We start from the raw sequence: 21,772 nt of genomic DNA, 5'->3' as shown, positions 1-21,772 counted from the left end.
ATGGGAATTGATTAATAATTTGCTCATACAAAATATTCACGGGGAAACTGTTTTTTTTTTAGCCAGAGACAAAGTCGGACATGCAGGACTTTGTGTGACTTTGTGTATGTTAAAAAAACCTGTTTCCCCATGGACAGGCACAAGACGCACACAGGCGGTCACCTTTGCAAACCCATTCAAGTGAATGTGTTTAAAATTGACCGCCGGGTTTCCATCTCCTGTCCAGTTTCACCGGGCAGTAGATCAAAACTGTCCGGATTGGATAAACCGGAGACCAGGTGCAGATGTGAACCCGCCCTAAGCCCTTTCCTGTTGGTAGAAGACTAACAAACAGTCTGGTCAATATAGCAGTTGTATGGACTAACACATTTTAGGCTTAAGCTAGTAACATTATGTCCCTCTCTGCATTCTCGCTTTATTACCTTTTTCAATTTTATTTCAGTGTAACTTTATGAGACATTGTATTTCGTGCATACATATGACTATTTGGCCAGTTTATATTACCATTAAGTTTTGAGGGATGAAATGAACAAAGAACATCAATTCTGGCATCTGAATTTTAAGGTGTATGGTGTTTATCATGAAGAATAAATATGGTACAAATTTTATTTTAGGCGTTATTATGCATGTAGCAATGCCAGTTATGCAAGGTAAAATATAATTTTTCTGTAAAACCACTTTGGTGCTGAGATCTGCAATGACTAAGATAAGATAAGATAAGATAAGATAATCCTTTAATAGTCCCACAATGGAGAAATTTCAGTGATACGGTTTCATGGATGGTACAGTAGTATATAACAAGAGAGAAACACATACAAGCTCATGGCAGATAGAGAAATCCTAGGAATCATAGCAACTAAAAAAGAAAGAAACAAAGACACACTGCAAATGAATTAAATGGCAACTATGTTCTCTGATTGATATGGAGGTTATAATGGTCATCTGAAGTCACAGGGACAGGAAAATTAAAAAATAATCCTTTTCCCACTGCACGCTGTTATCTGTGCATGTTCTCTTGCACACTGCCTGAAGTGAAAACAGTGAGTATATGCAGCTTCACTTCAACTACAGTAGTGATCTCTTGGGATCCACTGGGGATGCAGACAAGATTCTTGGCTTTAGAACAAGGCTGATTGAGGGTTTATCCTGTACAGTTCTGGAGTTCCAGCTATTTAATTGACTTCTACCTCTGCAGTTTCAATGAACGTCTCCCCAAGCAGGAACTGTTCAAAACTGTCAGGGAGTTAGAGCCTGATAGGTGACACGACTAGCAAGCAGTCATTACATACAGAGCCTATATAGTATATACAGTATGTGTGTATGGTTTCTCACAATGTTTATCTGATATATTTTATAACTTTGCAGATGCATTTCCTTTACTGGTGGGTCTGAGTGTCTGTTATCAGGGAAGACTTCCAGTTATGCATCTTCTAAAACCATCAATAACACAATAAAACATCAGAGCTCTGTGAACTAATTCCCTACAAGACACCGCCTGAATAATGACCTTCTATCATAACCCTCTGCGCTCTTGTCAATAAGAAGTTGGATAAACATCTGTTAGTTCTGAAATCCTATCCTTTTATACTGTGAAGTAAATGTACAGGGACCACTTCAGTCAATCCTGAGCAGATGCTCAAGGGAAGGAAATCATTAAAGTTTGTCTCAAGTTTATAGAGATGGGTGTAGCTTTGGGGCTACAGAATTAACCGTTACAAAGGGGGTTCATAGGACCCGCAGGCCCATAAAAATGTAAGCATTTGTATATCCACCTTTTTACTTAATCTGATTTGAAGGTTATGAGCAAAAAAAAGTATAAAATAAGTGTATAAAATCTATATTGTAAGCTTATATTATACACAATTAAATATTATATATTACAGACTCTTTGTTTATAAAACTGTATTTCTTACAAGAAGATACCAGTATTATAAATAGCATATAATAGGTTAGGGACATTGTTCCAGTCCTTGTTCCTTGTCTGGTAAGCTAACATCTTAAGGGCCCTAAGGCTAAGGCCCCACATAGCGAGCCGCAGCCAAAAAGTGCTATGGAAAAAAAATGCTGTGGAAATGCGTTACGGTTTTCCCACAGCACTTCCTACAGAAAGTCTTCAGAGTTTTCTTCTGCGGCCTTTCTGCTCCCATTATACCTATATGGAAACTGCTAGTGTATTGTATGACATGCTACGATTTGCAAAAGCGAGAGCGCTGCATTTCAGCTGCGGATTATTTTCTGTAATGTGTGGATGGAATTGGCCAGAATCCAATTCACTTTATATTTAATGTAAAATGCAGTGGTTATTGCCATGGCAAAATCGAGGCGTTTCACTACATGAGCCCTGGCCTGAAGGAGATTTCACTTTAATGAAATTTATCACCTATCTAAAAGATAGGATCCCTAGAGATCATGAGAATGGGGGCATTTACCCCTAAATTTTCCATGTGAATGGTGTATTGGTATGCATGCTTGGTCATCACTCCATCTATGGAGTTGCCACAAGTACAATCTCCAGTAGTCCCTTAGATGTGAATGGAGTGAATGTGTACGACCACTCTATTCGCAGGTTCCTGGGGAACTTACAATCCTTTTGTGATTGATGAGGGGAGGGTCACATATGAAACCAACTGAACCTGCTGGAGCAACTGGTCCTTGTTGTCTACTTACCCTATGGACAGCTCTGTCAGTCCCCCTATCTGAACAATAGTCACACCCAACATAAGCTGCTGAGCATTGTAAACAATGAAGGTAACAGCACAGCAGTGACCAGAACTGAATTACATGTTAAGTACTTGTTATTGAAATATAGCATTCAGTTTTATATATAACATAATACACTTAGAAATACATTAGCCAATATTTATAAGGAAATGCAAAGGAAACATAAAACCCTTTGGATTAAATAGCACTTTATGTAAGTAGCTGGTTGGTTCCTTAACTTAAGTTACCCTAACTTTACAGACATGTTGCACAATGCTGTATTATGGCTGCAGTATAGTTTGTTTTATGCTCTGTTCACATATTCTGCTGGAAGTATACGTCTGTAATATTCCCCAGTGGTTACATGTGGTTAATGAAAGCCTCCAAAGTATCCCAAAGCCTTGTAGGTATAATTGGCATGCTGCGATTTACAAAAATGCAAGCGTTTTTTGAAATCACAACATTTTAGTTGCGGATATTTTTCTACAATGTATAGATGGGATTAGTCAGAATCCCATTCACGTTACAGTTACTGTAAAACACTGTACTTTTTGCCAATTCGAGGCATTCTCACTACTCCAAGCCCCGGCTTCAAAGACAAAAATTTAAAGAACCCTTTAAAGACACAAGTTTGAAGCTTTCCTGGCGTGTTTAACGTCTTTAAAATGTCTAATTTTTAAACAGATAAATTTAGAAAGTGAAGGACAAACCTGTAAATTTACATGATCCCCCTGCTGAGAAAGTGTCCAGTGAGCTTATAACACTATTTTCTGCTCCATCTGAAGCATCTGCTTACTCTGAGCTTGCCCCGAGGACACCTGCGTTACACTCTGAAAGGTGCAGCACCTAACCCACAATTCCCATCTGCCACATGGAAATGTATTGTCCTTGCTGCCGTTTGTTTGTCTGCCATTCCCTAGGTAATAATAATACATTTTATTTTTATAGCGCCAACATGTTCCGCAGCGCTGTACAATTTGTAGGGTTCAAATACAGACAGAAAGATACATTACAAAGAAAGTCATTTCACACAATGGGACTGAGGGCCCTGCTCGCAAGAACTTACAATCTGAGGTAAAGGGGGTGACACAAGAGGTAGCAGGGGTGATATGAATTAACAAGACAAAGATATTAAACATATTGGTATTTACAATTGCAAACCTAGAATGATATGATTGTTTTATTGTATCAGTGTATTTATAGCTATAGATGTAATATTGATAACTTGCATATCAAGGTGTGTGCAAGCATGTTTGAAATCACAGCTTTTCCATTCCATTTTTTTTCCTGCAATTTGTGGATGGGAATAGCCAGAATCCCACCCACTCTGCAGGTACTGTAAAACACTGCATTTTTGCTACAACATTTCTGTGGATTTATATGGATTTTAGTTTTCTACGTAACTATTACATAGATTTGTTGAGGGTTTTTTTTACTGACCACTGAGCATCATAATGCTGAGATTTCCTTTCTGTAGAAATCACTTTATAGCAGTTCTCATTATCATCTTGGACAGGACTACAATGAAAAGTAACAGTTTTATTATAAAACTGGGGGCAGAGAACGCAGAATCAAACATTAATACTATGAGATGGAAAAAGTTCAGCTTCTCTGTCCTTGCAATCATGGACTTAAAGACCTTAATTAATATATATATATATATATATATATATATATATATATATATATATATGGTCTTCAACAGTTGGGAAGTACAGGTTAGAAGTGCGAGACCCCCAGTAAGTAGGGCCCCGCCAAAGTCAATTGCCCAGGGCCCCGCAAACCCTGGATCTGCCACTGCCACTGTGGGGAGAATATCAATGTGTGGGGCCACTGTGGAGAGCATATTATACTGTGTGAGCCGTTACTGTGGAGTATATTATACTGTGTAGGGGGGCACTTTGGAGCATATATTGCTGTGTGTGGCCCACTGTCGAGGATATAATACAATCTGAGGTTCATTGTTGAGTATGTTATACTGTTTGGGGCCCCATCACTATCAAGAATTTGCTGTAGGGAGGGGATAGGGGGCCCCAGACAAAAGTTTTCACCAGGGCCCACAAGACTTTAGTTGCGCCACTGATTCTATGGATAAACTGGCAATGTTAGACTGCAAAGTGGTGTTTGGAGATGAATATACTATGTGTCACCTTTAGTTAAAACATAACATGATAAAATTTTCATGTCATACCTCAACTCTGTACAACCTGTAAAGAATGATAATTTACATCTTGTACCTTGAAAAATTGTGTTGGAAAACCATTGAAGATTGTTAAAATGACCTTTAAGTATTTTTAGTGTTCTTTTGCCAGTCTGTCTGCACAGTGCTTTACACTGTAGAAATGCAGATTACATAGGATTTATGCAGGATTATTTCATATTTTTTTTTTTATAATACTCTGTTTATTATTTATATACAATGAAACAAGAGGGTAGGTTACTGTTTAATAATAATAATAATAATAATAATAATGCAGGATTATTTTAACCGTTTTAGTAAAGATATTTTAAACAGTATTGACTGGCATAGCAAAACAGAGGCAGAAATGACAACATGGATAAGAGAAATGTGGTTGAGATTGTGGAAGAAGAGGGTTTAGGCTTTGAGTATATTCTAGAATGGAAAGTAACCAGTTTGTTATGTAACTTTTAACCCAATGAGGCCATGGCTCCACGTTGTGAAACGTAGAAATAGTTGAAGTAACTAGTAACTAGTAAAAAATATGGCATTTTACAATGCATGCAAAGTGAATGGGATTCTGTCAAATCCCATCCACACATTGCAGAAAAAAATCTACAGACGAGAATCTGTATTTTCAAAAACGCTGGCAATTTTGAAAATTGCAATATGTCAGTTATATGTATAGAGACACTGGTGTTTTCTGTATAGATATAATACGGGCAGAAAGTCCACAAAGGATATATGTTTTATTCTGCAGCGTTTTTCTGCTCATGCTCGCTATGTGGGGCCTTAGCCATATGGGGTTATTCAGAATTTAAATATGACTAGAAAATACTCTTTTTATCCCACTACCATTGCCCCTGTAATGTGGGCTGTGAATAGTGATCAGCAGCAAAGCCAGATACCTGACTGAGTCTAAACTGGAATACTAGGCTCAACTCAAGTCATGTCAAAATTCCACATTTGTCTGTATGGGAACTGCAATTATAAGATTAACGTTCTATAGATTGTCATCTGTTAGTTACCTAGAAAGAATTGTTGAATGGAAACCAGTATTAAGCTCATTAGTAATAGATTCTTTGTATGGAAAAAGGCTTAAAATGAAAATTTCAATTCTAATTTCAATTCTATAAAACATGCTTTCTGTTTTTCATTTTTCGAGAGCAATATTTGATTAAATCATTAATGTGTATTTTTTGATAATTGACAATACAATCACTGTGCAGCGTTTGCAGGGCTGATAAGTGTGCTTCAAGAAAACGGGATTTTTGTTATTTAAAGAAAGATATCCTTGAAGCATATAAGATTGCCTACTTATCACAGTTTGAGGAAGCTTTTGAAATTAGCCTCCTGTAGGTGGCTTTTGACTTCCCAGAATTGTAATCATTAATGTAGAAAATGTGCTCTTAACATCTGACGTACAGTAGGATCAGATTTATATCATCCCATGTTAATTGAAAGTCCAGTCCTACACTAGTTCTATGGAAATAACTTTAGAAGCAATTTTTTTTTATTATATTACATTAAATAAATAATTAAAAATGAATATAGAATATGTTTATTACTGGCCCTATTGGTTCACTTATAGGTAGTGTTGTCATAAGTAGTCTTTCCTCAGCTAACACTACTCCATCCTCCCATCTTGTCCTCTCTTCTCTCTTGTAAATACAATTGTACACAGTTTTTGAAGGAATTTGGCACGGATGTTGTTTTCAAACTTCTTGAAGATCTAAGCACAGTTTTGTGTATGTTATCATTGTGCCCATTTAAAAAATGGGCTAAATGATAAAGATGAAATTAGTAATGCTTACTTGGTCATCAAGAAGGTTCCTGTGCCGCTATTCAGTTTGGTTCCAAAGGGATTCTCAGCAAGTTCTCCTAATGTGGCCCACAGATTCCTGGCTATCAGCTCATGGCAAAAAGTTGTGCATGATGTTGAAGGGAGCTGCCCCTAGAGGGCAGCAGGCAGAGGCACTGTTTTCCTATTTACATTTTGGAAAACAGATTTGCATATTATTCCGGCAAATTAACTGTGAATCCACCTGAACAATTGTCCCTGTGCTCTATACGTAGACCCCAAATTCTTCCTCCATCCAAGGCTGACTCACTTGGAGCTGAAAATCTACCATTCTGCATATAACATAACCCTTGTAGAATGCCCTTTTTAACTACTGAAATAGAGCCCTCCGGTATACAGCTTTCTAGTCTAGGATATATATGCTGACATTACTTATGAATAAGCAGAGAGATCTCCGAATTATGACTAGCCCACTGTAGCAGGGCACCTTTTGCCAACAAGAACGGGATCAATAATGACACTTTGGTGTCCAGGCTGTAAATTTCAGTACTGTAGCGGCAGCTTTTGGTACCGCGGCAATACTCCATTGAAGTGTGTGGGTCAGTACTGCAGTGCCTACACCTACCACTATAGTTTGCACTGTGAATGCACATAAACAATACTGGAAGTCATACTTTGTTGGTAGCGTAACTGGGTGTCTGACCCCCGCTGATCTAATATTGATAGCCTATGCTAAGGATAGGCACTCAATAGATGAAACTGAATAACTCCTTTAAGGTTCTCTAATTATTTTCTCTTATTATTTTCCTTCTAAACCAGTGTCCTTCTAAAGTAGCTAACTGATCCAGGGTTTGTGACTTCATAACCTTAGTCATGGAAGGTTTCTGCATCTGGAGCTTATAAACGGGAGATGTGATGGATTCAAGGCTTCAAGGTGTATCTGACTAATGTACTTTCTAAAGGTTTTAGAGCTGAACATGTGGCCCAGTGCTGAGTACTTAGCAGTACATTGTCCTATACCTGTTTCACTGCTTTATGTGAATTATGATATTACCTTTCAGTGGCCAATCATATTGAGAATTATGTTTTATTAGCTCGGAATGTGCTCAGAATAAGTATGGTCTTTAAAAGTGAAAAGAACTTTGATGAAACAATAAAATATCAAACCAGCACTTAATCCTAAAAGGTTTGATTTGGGGAACGTGAAAAAAGAACAGGGGAAAGTACCTGTGAAAGGGAGGAAGTTGTTCAAAGTATAGTGAGAAAATAGAACATAACAGTGAGCATGACACTAATGGGTTAATGTTATGCATGGGTTGGTTTCTGTGCCAAGCATTGGTTTTGTAGTCATAAAGAATAGTACAGTGTAACAAGGCAAACATATGTTCCATGTAATGACCGGCGGATTTTATTACCCTCTGTGCACTATGATTTACTGTGAACTATAAAGGAATATGGGCCAGTTTGTAGGCCCAGGATAGACTTTACTTTCTGACCCCAGAGCTTTTGCATTTATTCTCTACAATTATAGTGTTATACAGCATTTCAGATATTATTCATTTTTCTATGTTTATTTTGTATTTTGTAATAATAGTTATAAAAGTCCATTCTTGTTATTAGATAACTACTTAGGTATCTGCTTTTGTTCTTTGTCTTGCTTTATACTATCATATGTCTTTTAATCTAGTTTTATGAGGACATTGCTGTCAAATCTAGTCTGGGTTAAAGATATGAAATAAGAATCCAAGGCTTCATTTAAACTAAAATTTAGGCTTTTGTGTTCTATAAAAAATTTCAAAGAACAAACAAGATGATAGCTTTAGCATGTAGAATGATTTCTCGAACCCTTCGAAAATTACATAGTCTTCTTTCCCTTTTTACAAATATGCCAAGATTAATTTTATGCTCTGTAGAGCACAGCTAGTGAGACAGCGAAGCAGAGTGACATTTCACACAGCCTGAGTCAACTCGCTGCTATGCCTGCTGGGAAGCAATGCACAAGCTAAAACTGTAGCACAGAAGTCAATGACTGGTGATCAAAGTAGGTTATATAAGCATTTCTCAAGCTCTTCTCCTTTATTACAAACAAAAAGAAGGGGCTCCACCATTACTTGGCCAACACATTTCATTCTGACCTCACATAAGACACCTAAAAATCTCAATATTACACAATATACGGAATGGGTAATAGCCATTCACAACACTTTTTTCTAGCACTGTTATATATAGATGTTCCAGAGCTCAGTTTATCATTTAACAGAGTCCCGTGTGGGCTGTGATAACTCATGGAGTTACATTACATAATGAGTTTTACTTGTAGCATATTCGGTCTATTGGACCACTAAACAAACTCAGTGCAGTTACTACTGAGAAATTCAGCTTTTATTCCATATGTAAATCACCTGTTTGGTGCACTCAAGGCAGGACCACGCCTGTTGGAGCGCTTATATTCCTCAGAACAGACTGATGTGTCTCATGGACAGCAATTTGCAAAGATTATAGTAGAAGATGGTGCACTGAACAGATCATTAACATATGCAAGAAACATTGAATTTCTCAGCAGAAAGATTGCACTTTTACACAAGAAAGGTTTGTTGAAAAAACTGGTGGAAATGTGCGGCAGCTATGAACCTACCTATTCCCCAAAGCGCAGAGCCCGGCGGAGGGTACTCCTCATTTATCAGGCTCTGGGTTATGAAAAATAGTATGAGGCATAAATCTGGGCCATTGTCTTATGTGTAGAAAGAAATAAAGTTTCTCTATTCATTCCTATGAGACTCACTTCCGTGAGATCGAAAAAGTACTAGGAGTTATATAGCTACTGTAAAACTCCTTCAGATGTGTAGAAAATGAAGTTATAACTTCCTGGTGGATAAGTTTGAGAATTCATTTTAGACCTTTGACACTTGTTCATTGTATTCGGCTAAGCCAAGGTCCTATAGGGCGAACGCATCATTGTGCAGGGCAGAGGCAATGTGTGGTCATCATTTACACAGGTCTGGGACCCTTAACTGCCCATATAACAGCAAGTTGCCAGATTATTGTTCCTAAACCATCTGACGGCTTCTCTTTAGTCACCATAACTTGAAACAATTGCATTTTGATTGTGTTTTACAATGTTAAAACCACTTTATTACATAGTGTGTGACACAGTGACTCAAATGCAGTATACTCTCAATTTTATTTTAGGGACGTCTCCACTTGCATTGCAGAATGCTGCTCATCCTGGCTTTGTCCACCAGACTTTAGGATCACTTTGGATGTAAGTTACAGTGCTTATTTACTATCCATTTTATGTATTTAATGTAGCTATACTTTATTGGGATTTTTTTCATCCATAAAACCTGATGGCCTGTTAGTCTATTACTAACTAATTATTATTTTACGGACTATAAGGCGCACTGGACTATAAGCCGCATTGCCCATGAGCGCCTTATAGTCCGTCTCGGTTCATATATAAGGCGCACCGGACTATAAGCCGCAGTCCGGTGCGCATTATATGTTCTTGAAAGCGGCGGCAGGCAGACTTTGCCAGCGGCCGCTTAACCCCCCGCGTGCCAGCCGCTTCTATTGGAAGCGCTCGGCAGGCGAGGAGGGGCTCTATCAGCAAAATCATGCTGATAGAGCCCAACCGTAATGTTGTGAAACTTACCGAGCGGTGCAGGGTGGGCGGGCATTCAGGCTTCCTCTTCCTCCGATGTTCCGTCCTCCTCCTCCGCCGCTCGCTGATAATGGCCTGGGTGCATGTGCAGTAGTAGAAGCATTATGATATTGCGCATGCGCCCCGGCCATTATCAGCGAGCGCCGGAGAAGGACGGAACATCGGAGGAAGAGGAGGCCTGAATGCCCGCCCGCCCGCCCTGCACCGCTCGGTAAGTTTCACGTTCTGTTTCAGCGTGACAGCAGGGCTGCCGGACACTTCCCATTCATTTCTATGGGAGCCGACATGCGAGCGCTCCCCATAGAAATGAATGGACTGCTTTTTTTCCATTCATAGAGCGCTCGCATGCCGGCTCCCATAGAAATGAATGGGAAGTGTCTGTCCATTCATTTCTATGGGGAGCGCTCGCATGCCGGCTCCCATAGAAATGAATAGGAAGTGTCCGGCAGCCCTGCTGTAACGCCGGCGTGTACGGCTGTGATACACGCCGGCGTTCCGTACTGTGAATGCACCCTTACGGTGCCTTTTATGTATGTATGGAAGCGGCACGCAGACTTTGCAGCCGCTTCCATCCATATATAAGCCGCACCGGACTATAAGCCGCACTTACGATTTCTGAGGAAATCGTAGGTTTTTATGTGCGCCTTATAGTCCGGAAAATATCTTATCTGATGTTATAGTCAAATATACTGCATATGCCAACTTAGCTGAAGTATGGGGTAAGGGTAACAAGGTGATGTTGATCCTGTCTATGAGGGAGCAATTTGCACGGAATGAATGATGGACTGTAGACCCATCTACGCCATACCAGTGATGTGTCATACTGAATATGCCCTACATGTTAATTATAGTAAAATCCTTCTACAATATTACCATAAACTCCAAGCATGAACGTATTCTTTAAGCTTATACATATATCAATATCCTCTTAGATGTTTTCCGTTTCTTTCTCTAATTCTATCAACTTGTGGTATGGTTTTGTTCCTATGTTTTCTGTACGAAAGATAACTGGTCCTTTTCCTAATAATATAGTTACTCTTTGGGAAAATGTCAATCTTTTGAGGTACCCTGCACCAGTTTCAGACTTTTTGATATCGTCCATCTGTAACCACCTTTCCAAGTCTCTTCTCCCTTAAACATATTTAAAGAGGACCTTTCACCATCTCCACCAACTGCAGGTTCTTGCATCTTCTAATAGGCTGTGCTATGCTGATTCTGCACAGTTAGGCCTGGTTCATATCTGTGTTCGGTATTCAGTTTGGGGAGTCTGCTTGGGGAACCCCCGAACAGAATACCAAACACATTAAAAAGCGGTGAGCAATGAAACCACACAGACCTCATAGACTATAATGGGGTCTGTATGTTTTCCGTGCAGGGTCGGGATGAGTCATGCGGAGAGAAAAGTACTCCAAGCAGCACTTTTCTCTCCACATGATTTGTGCGGAAATCAAATAGAAAAAGGGGTCCATGTGCTTTCATTGCTCACCACTTTTTAATGCGTTCAGTATTCTGTTTGGGGGTCCCCAAGTGGACTCCCCAAACGTAATACTTAGTGCAGATGTGAACCAGGCCTTAAAATGTATTATCTGACTCTCACTGTTCATGAGCAATCACTGTAATTATTTTTGGTCTTTGATGTATTAATAAAGTTCTATACTGTCAAGTAGGTGGACTCTGGCAACAGCAGAAAAGGGTACATGATAGGGGGTAGTTCAATGTACGATAGGATCAATGGAGTAGAACCTGTTATAGATGACCTATCACCACATCCATCAATTCCAACTCTTTATATCCTTCAACAGACACTGCTCTACTGATCCAGGCACAATTGCATTTTTTTCTCCATTCTCCACCATTCCTTAGCAATTAGTTAGTTTTGACACCTATACACTAAATTGGCTCCCTACTGTCAAGTGGGCAGTCTTCTTACCTAGCGAAGACAGTATAGGACTGCCCACCTGACATTTGAGAGCCTAATTAGCATATTGGGTACTGAAACAAACAGAAATGATTGCTCAAGAAAGGTGAGGGGTAACAAAACATTCCAACTGAGCTGACATAAGCCTATTAAAGATGGCAAAGAGTTGGATTTGGTGTTGATAGTGAAAGGTCCTGTTTAAAGGATGCAAAGAATTGGAGTTGGTAAAGGTAGTGAAAGGTCCTCTTTAACAGCAACCTACTAACAATGACATTTTATTTGAGTTATTTAAGGGGTGACTAAGCTAATCACAACAATTAGACCACACAATATAAAATCTATAAAATTTACAGTGCTGTAGATGTTATAAACAATTTCTCAAAGTCTCCCAATATTGTGGGATTAAAGCTTAAAGGGACTCCTTAAAGCTTAAAAGGTGACCAGGAGAGTTAATATAAAACCAGACACTGTGCTTTGTAGAGGACATTATGCGGAGTGCCTTCATGACTTTAGGTAGTACGAAATATTTCCCTGAAAAGTAAAATGTCCTCTACAGTTCTCTTTGACTGGTCTAATATGGTGTTATCTCGTGCACTACCACCATCACTGTTTGTGGAAAGCAGGACATCTAGTATAGAACTAATACTTTTATGGGTTTATTCACATATTTTACATTATTGATATCTTGGCTATGTTGTTTTTGTATTTTTTTTTCAATATCAGGGATAAACAATGTAACAAAATGCAGAGATCTTTTACGTCATATCCCAATGTAGGCATCCAAATGGATCAAAAGATGGTAAGTTCTTCTAACCAGTCAGGATAGATATTTCAACTGCTTATATATTTGTTTTATTATCTAGAATGGATATCATTGCATCAAATGCTTAGTTTTTAGATGTATAGTATTAGGGCTAGTTCACACGGGGACATGGACGCTGATTTTGACAGCGGATTTCGCGGCCAAATCAGCGTCCATACAATGTATCCCTATCTGAACTGCTCGCTTTTTTTTTTTCTGCTAGCTCGCTAGCAGAAAAAGAAGCGACATGACCTATCTTTCGGGCGGAAGCCGCTCGCGATGAGCCGCGGCTTCCGCCCAGCCGCAGCGCCCTCCATTCATTTGAGCCGACAGCGGAGGTGAAAGCCGTGACCGCGATGGTCGCGGCGGGAGCAGTTCACATAGTGTGGACATTGTATGGACGCTGATTTGGCCGCGAAATCCGCTGTCAAAATCGGCGTCCATGTCCCCATGTGAACTAGCCCTAAGGTCTGTATGTCTCTGAATATAGTGTGTTCCCATTCAGTGACAACTTCTTACAAACCTGCATTTCACCCCATTAAAGGACCTTTTAGCACCTTCACCAGTATAAACTCTTCCTATTCTTCGATATTTGTAGCTCTTCCGATTCTGGTACAGTTGGAATTTTTCTGTAGGTTACTCAAAGTAACAAAGCGCTCTGTCTAGTTTGTTTCTCGGAGAACAGTTCACACCACTCCAAAATAATAATAAATAAGAGAACACAAAGGTGCACACTGTACATATACACAAAAAAATGGAAAGAGTTGTATTTACATCACACAGAGTCTACACTTAACAAAACATATGTAAGAACAAAGCCCAAATAATGCTAATATATATTACATGTAAAGTGCATACCAGAGAATATAGTGAGTAGTAAATGCTCCATAGACAAGAAGCTATATGATACATTCAGTAAACAATAAGATATATTTATTTAATATGAAAAAGTTAAAGGCATGTAAAATACAGGTGTAGACAATCAATAGGCATTTGAGTCGGGCCCAGGTTCCTTTTTTTATTTATTTATTTTTTTCAAAAAATGTAGATTGTGAGCCCCATATAGGGATCACAATGTACTTTTTTTTTTTTTTCTATCAATATGTCTTGTCTAGAATGGGAGTGAATCCACTCAAACACGAGGAGAACATACAAACTCCTTTAAGATGTTGTTCCTGGTGGGATTCGAGCCCAGGACTCCAGCGCTGCAAGGCTGCAGTGCTAACCACTGAGCCACCGTGTTGCCCCCCAGGTTTCTAACAAAGTGGATGGCTGCAGGGGCAACATGGTGGCTCAGTGGTTAGCACTGCAACCTTGCAGCACTGGAGTCCTGGGTTCAAATCCCACCAAGAGCAACATCTGCAAGGAGTTTGTATGTTCTCCCCATGTGTACCTGGATTTCCTCTCATTCTACAAAGACATATTGATAGGAAAAAAATAAAAATAGATGTACATTGTGATCCCTATATGGGGCTCACAATCTATATTTTTAAAAAAAAAAGTGGATGGCTGCAAAAATAAGACAATTTCTTACAAGATTGCCACTTGGAGTAAAAGAAAATGAGCAGGAAACTGGACTCAGTGGTATATGACTGCAATAACGAAACTGCAGTGGTACCTCTGGCACCTTAAAAGAAGAGGAAGGTGGAGGAGCTGTTGTCTTGTGCGGGAAGGTGCAGTCACGTTTGAATACAGACCTGCAATGCACTTGTGTAGTGATAAATCTTTGACCAGTACATAAAAAATTCCAACTCTCCTGGAATTTACGGAATAGCACTTATTTAATCTTGCAAAATGTTGGATTTGGTGGTGGTTGTGAAGGCTCCTATGCGGTGCTGTAAGGAAACCGATTATTTATTGCCAGGTTTTCCCTACAGATTAAAGGATCCTATCTATACTGGTAGCTTATGGAAATTGATGACTTTTGCTAAATATATTGCTTTAGGAATGTTGCTTTGTCACCTTATTCCTCCCATTGTTTACACAGCATTACTATATCCATGTTCCTTGGATATAGGAAAAGTGACGTCACTTACTCGTTGTCAGCAGGACAATCAGCTCAGCTAATTGCAGTTTGCTGATAAAGCTGAATCTGTTATCTCTCTGTGTAACCACACAGATAACATGGAGTCCTTTCTGTACAGGCATCTGCATATTATCTGATCTGCATAAGTATTGTCATACTGTAGTGTCCCGTTCAGGGGTAGGGGAAACGCCGTGGGAAAAATCACAGCGTTTTACAGTACTTGCAAAGTGGATGGGATTCGCATGAGTCCCATGCCCACTTTGCATAAAAAATTGCAGCGCGGACACGATGCAATTTCCAAAACCATTGTGGTTTTGAAAATCGCAGCATGTCAATTATATCTATGGAAAAGACAGCGGCTTTCCCATAGATATAATTGTTACAGGAAGTCATCGGAGGAAAACTCTGTGAACTTTCTGTTCAAAGCGCTGTGGGAAGAACCACAATGTGTTCACGCCGCGGTTGTTCCCGCAGCACCTTAGCACGGTGTTTTTCGGCCCGTGGGGCCTTAGCCTAAGACATCTCAGGGCTCGTTCACATCTGCGCCCGGTCTCCGTTCTGCTGGTTTCCGTTTCCTGGACAAAACAGGGGCAGGAGATGGAAACCTGCCGGCATGTTTCAATCCCATTCATTTGAATGGGCTTGAAAAGTCTCCGGCCGTGTTCGCCAGTAAGCGTTTTCTGCTCTCCGCAGTGAAACCGTTTTTTTTAAATGGACACTGAGTCGGACATGTAGTACTCTGTGTCCAGTTTAAAAAAAACAGTTTTGCATAAAACGCTCACTGGCACTCACGGCCGGACTCGGCATGACAGGTTTCCGTCTTCTGCATGCAGAAGACGGAAACCTGAAAACGGAGTTCAGGCGCTGGTGTGAACTCAGTGTTAACTGTGAGTGGAAGGAGGAAGGACTATTCCCTCTTCACACAGTGAATGGAGAGGGGTGGGCTGTTTTCCTCAACCTCCACACTCTGCAAGCATCTTTTGCTGTGCCCTGGACTGAGAGAATTCTGTAGTATCTTACAGCTACTTCTGGCCACTTGGGTTAATAAAGATGACATGTTAGTCACAGACAGTAATCAGTTTACCTGACTGAGCTAGCTAACTATGATGCAATGCAGTTGCCATTGTTTAATTTCCAGTAGAGAACTACCATAAATGACTGTACTGTAGTGCAAAGTACCTGTGAGAAGGCTTGAGAGCTTGTAGTAAATATTCTAAGACCCAATTATTACAGTCATCCACTTTTGCATTGTTAAATGTAGAAAGATGTTCAGAAAAGTTAAGTAAATTACTATGTAAAAAGGAGTTGAAATGGCATTAAAAATTAAACAGAGCAGAGGAGTCTTGAAGCATATGAACACAGAAAGAATCAGACAGTGAGAATGTACAATGCACCAGTGAATGGAGCAATGCCCTTGTAGATATGGCTCTTATTACCAATTGTTTCCTTGTTAAGCCAAAATCTCTTTTTAAGAAAATATGACAGAACATGCATAGACAAGGCAAGACAAAAGTAACATAAAATATTAAAGATACCAGTATATGGACTTGTCAGACTTCACCGTAGGGAAAAATGCCTAACATATGAGTTTAGTAGGAGACTTAACATATGAATGTAACAGGAATTCCCGCTTAACGTAAAGGTAATGACTCAAGAATGATCCATATAAAGGTATTCCAATAAAATGATATTGTGACATTTCTATCAAACAAGTGTAACCTTGGTTCAGGGAAGAATTACTAAAGGTGACTACAAATACCTGGTCAGTCTTCATAAAAGAGATTTGGGGTTATGGAATACTTCAAATAAGACCGAGCTATTTGACTGTCTTAGGGTTCGTTCACATGAGGGTCGGTATGGCGCACTTTTGTCCTGATTGTGACGCAGTAAGTGTCACAAAAGGCCCGTAATGCGCCTGCCTCGATTATTGCGGCTTCCGACAGTCATGGCTTCCTACTCCAGAGTAGGCTCAAATGAATGGGCCTAGTACAGAGGTTGCTTCCACGAGGCGGGCCCCGGGGCTGAAGCAGCCGCGGAATCCACCAGAAGAAAGGGCAACTCGCTTCTTTTTTCCGTGAGCGTCATATTCCCGCTCACGGAAAAAAGTAAGCTAGCAGTCTACATAGACCTCTATTGTAAAAGGGGCGGATTATGACGTGGATTCAGCACCAAAATCCGCCCCCATGTGAACGGGCACTTATAGGTGAATCCAAATCCTCGAAATCCTGACTGTCTGCATATGTGATTTTACAGTACATTTGTCTCTGGCTCCTGTAGAGTGAACAATTGCTTGGATGACAATGGAAATATATAAAATATATAGTATAGGGAATAGGAGAAGCAATAGATAATCTAACACTGAGTACAATTATTCTTAAAGCTAGTCCTGTTGAGCTACAATACAAACGTCTGTCTACTAAAGATTAGAGATGAGCGAACACTAAAATGTTCGAGGTTCGAAATTCGATTCGAACAGCCGCTCACTGTTCGAGTGTTCGAATGGGTTTCGAACCCCATTATAGTCTATGGGGAACATAAACTCGTTAAGGGGGAAACCCAAATTCGTGTCTGGAGGGTCACCAAGTCCACTATGACACCCCAGGAAATGATACCAACACCCTGGAATGACACTGGGACAGCAGCGGAAGCATGTCTGGGGGCATAAAAGTCACTTTATTTCATGGAAATCCCTGTCAGTTTGCGATTTTCGCAAGCTAACTTTTCCCCATAGAAATGCATTGGCCAGTGCTGATTGGCCAGAGTACGGAACTCGACCAATCAGCGCTGGCTCTGCTGGAGGAGGCGGAGTCTAAGATAGCTCCACACCAGTCTCCATTCAGGTCCGACCTTAGACTCCGCCTCCTCCGGCAGAGCCAGCGCTGATTGGCCGAAGGCTGGCCAATGCATTCCTATGCGAATGCAGACTTAGCAGTGCTGAGTCAGTTTTGCTCAACTACACATCTGATGCACACTCGGCACTGCTACATCAGATGTAGCAATCTGATGTAGCAGAGCCGAGGGTGCACTAGAACCCCTGTGCAAACTCAGTTCACGCTAATAGAATGCATTGGCCAGCGCTGATTGGCCAATGCATTCTATTAGCCCGATGAAGTAGAGCTGAATGTGTGTGCTAAGCACACACATTCAGCACTGCTTCATCAAGCCAATACAATGCATTAGCCAGTGCTGATTGGCCAGAGTACGGAATTCGGCCAATCAGCGCTGGCCAATGCATTCTATTAGCCCGATGAAGTAGAGCTGAATGTGTGTGCTAAGCACACACATTCAGCACTGCTTCATCAAGCCAATACAATGCATTAGCCAGTGCTGATTGGCCAGAGTACGGAATTCGGCCAATCAGCGCTGGCTCTGCCGGAGGAGGCGGAGTCTAAGGTCGGACCTGAATGGAGACTGGTGTGGAGCGATCTTAGACTCCGCCTCCTCCAGCAGAGCCAGCGCTGATTGGTCGAGTTCCGTACTCTGGCCAATCAGCGCTGGCCAATGCATTCTATTAGCCCGATGAAGTAGAGCTGAATGTGTGTGCTTAGCACACACATTCAGCTCTACTTCATCAGGCTAATAGAATACATTGGCCAATCAGCGCTGGCCAATGCATTCTATTAGCTTGATGAAGCAGAGTGTGCACAAGGGTTCAAGCGCACCCTCGGCTCTGATGTAGCAGAGCTGAGGGTGCACAAGGGTTCAAGTGCACCCTCGGCTCTCCTACATCAGAGCCGAGGGTGCGCTTGAACCCTTGTGCAGCCTCGGCTCTGCTACATCAGAGCCGAGGGTGCGCTTGAACCCTTGTGCACACTCTGCTTCATCAAGCTAATAGAATGCATTGGCCAGCACTGATTGGCCAGAGTACGGAATTCGGCCAATCAGCGCTGGCCAATGCATCCCTATGGGAAAAAGTTTATCTCACAAAAATCACAATTACACACCCGATAGAGCCCCAAAAAGTTATTTTTAATAACATTCCCCCCTAAATAAAGGTTATCCCTAGCTATCCCTGCCTGTACAGCTATCCCTGTCTCATAGTCACAAAGTTCACATTCTCATATGACCCGGATTTGAAATCCACTATTCGTCTAAAATGGAGGTCACCTGATTTCGGCAGCCAATGACTTTTTCCAATTTTTTTCAATGCCCCCAGTGTCGTAGTTCCTGTCCCACCTCCCCTGCGCTGTTATTGGTGCAAAAAAGGCGCCAGGGAAGGTGGGAGGGGAATCGAATTTTGGCGCACTTTACCACGTGGTGTTCGATTCGATTCGAACATGGCGAACACCCTGATATCCGATCGAACATGTGTTCGATAGAACACTGTTCGCTCATCTCTACTAAAGATCAATACATACTATTCAGTGTATAGGAAAGATAGGGAAGCCTTATGCACAGCTAATGAACTGTAAAGAAAGACAACCATAGGTGAAGACACCCTGGTTACTCATGTAAAGTTTAAGACCTTTAATTATCTCTTCTATTTTACATTCTATAGTCTATTTTCTGATCCAAGGTTACATTTTTACACAGATTAAAGGTGGCTTAGATTACATGACTGTTGGCCGTCCATCTGTTTATTGGGTGTGCCCACTCTTCCCCAACACAAATGTAGAGTGCAAAAAAGGGGTTATACAGTTGGATTACAGAATATGCAATCCTTCTGTTATTGGGGGGAGGTAAGCCTGGCAATGGCTAATTCTCTTCTACCTACTAAGAACCCAAGTGTCTTGGCTGAGCATGCATACTGTATACATGAGTGTCTGAAGTAGTAGATGTTCTCCAAGCAAATCTTCACCCATCAACTATCTAATGTATATGACCAAGCTTACATCAGAAAACCCTTTACTACTTTTAACTATCCATTCTTCTAATAGTGTCGATAAACAATACATACATGTGAGACTGCATAACCATAAAAACACTTCCATCAAATCAATTCAAAATGGCTGTCTCATCACAACAAATGAGACTGGACTGAAAATCAGATCTTCACTTCAGGACCAGCTTCAGAAACCAGTCATTGCAGAGGAAATGCTGAACTATATAGTGGCTATTCATATTAACAGCTGACCAAGTATACAGCATGGACCAGGTCATAGAGCAAGAAAACCTCTTATGAGTAGTTCTAATAGAGAAGTGTCCCTGAGCAGGGCTTCCTATTTTTTGACATCCTTGAAATGTCTTTTTTTTTTTTTTTATGTAGATTGTGATTCCCCTATCAGTATGTTTTTGTAGTATGGGAGGAAATCCATGCAAAAACGGGGAGAACATACAAACTCTTTGCAGATGTTGTTCCTGGCGGGATAGAAAACCCAGGACTCCAGTGCTGCAATGCTAACCACTGAGCCACCGTGTTGCTCCTATTCTTGAAATGTCTTTTCTTTATCAGATATCACCTTGAGGCTAAGATTCTACGTAGGGAACCACACTTGAAAAACCTTTTGGAAAAAACTGCGTCGAAAACACATGGCTATTGTTTTGCAGAATTTTTCACTGAAAGTCCGTAGAGTTTTCCTCTGTGGACATTTTGCTTATTTGATACGTTTACAAATAACTCCATGGTATGGTGCGATTTTCAAAAACACAACTTTTTAGAAATTGCAGCATTTCTGCCTTGGAATTTTTCAGCAATGTGTGGAAGGGATTTGCCAGAATGCCACCCACTTTGTACATACTGTAAACCATGGCCAAAATGCTATGTTTTTGTAACGTGGAATCCCCTGTTTAAGCATTTTGTGCATGTTCCCCATTCTTACTAAGCTACGCTCTGTTTCCCATTCCTGTCGCGGTGCCACACCACTGCCTGTTGCCTTTTCTAACCCATTAGTTTCCCACAATCGTTTTTATAGTGCAGTTTGTAAATGGAGGCTAAACTGTGTTGTAGATCTATAATGATATGTTAATCTGCCTAATATGTTCATACACGCTATAGAAACGGTTCATTTTTCCCATAAAATAAATTCCTTGTTACCTTAAAAACCGATCTGCTTTTCCAATTCCTATGCAAATCAAAGGTTTCACCTCAAACCCAGAAATGTTTGTCTTGCACTTATTTATGAATCCATAAATATTTTAGCGAATCTACTTTAACTTAATTCTACTTTCAAGATTTGTGTTTGTGCACATTTCTGCTTTGTTAGTAAAACCCCAGGATGTGATTTACTGAGGCAGACGGAATTGCATTTAAACTTTCTTTCAAGATTTGTCAGAATCTGATAGGTCAGCATCACAAAGGTTCCTAAATACTGGGTCGTAGTTATGTGCTCATTCATAAATCCTTGTATTTTCCCAGTGTGCTTTGCCATGCAGCTGTGATAATAACTGTAATAAGCTTTGGGAAGATATTGTCTCCGATGCCTCATTTAGATTAGCAGTGTAGCACATCACCAGATGGAGCCTTTATAGAGCTAAAGGAAAGCACACAATCATTTTAGGATGATGCTATCCGGGATTCCGGGAGGGCAAGTTGTAATGGATGCCTTGAGTCTGTATAATGATCTCATTTACGTAAATTTTGCGGATATAAATATAAACATTTTGGGAACAGATATATTACCTGAATGAATAATCATTGCATTAGTAAATTACCCCCTAATAAAGACTATGCATTTGATACATCTTATTACCTAATAATTTGGATTAGAATACAAGTTACCAAAGTATCTAGTGTAATCCCAAAAGT

General features: G+C 40.4%; 1 protein-coding gene across 1 annotated transcript in view; it reads left to right on the top strand.

Moving 5' to 3' along the window:
* The window catches only part of DLGAP1 (DLG associated protein 1), a 432,343-nt gene that overhangs the window by 23,310 nt on the left and 387,261 nt on the right, over nt 1-21,772 (top strand). The window contains exon 2 of the mRNA XM_075270644.1: nt 9,870-9,942. The gene's annotated coding sequence lies outside the window, so the exon portion shown is untranslated. The remainder of the gene's footprint in view (nt 1-9,869; nt 9,943-21,772) is intronic.

Source organism: Leptodactylus fuscus, chromosome 4, assembly GCF_031893055.1.
Source record: "Leptodactylus fuscus isolate aLepFus1 chromosome 4, aLepFus1.hap2, whole genome shotgun sequence".
NCBI classification, from domain to species: Eukaryota; Metazoa; Chordata; class Amphibia; order Anura; family Leptodactylidae; genus Leptodactylus; species Leptodactylus fuscus.
Note: the sequence above shows the minus strand (reverse complement) of the source record. Positions and strands in the feature narration are given on the sequence as shown.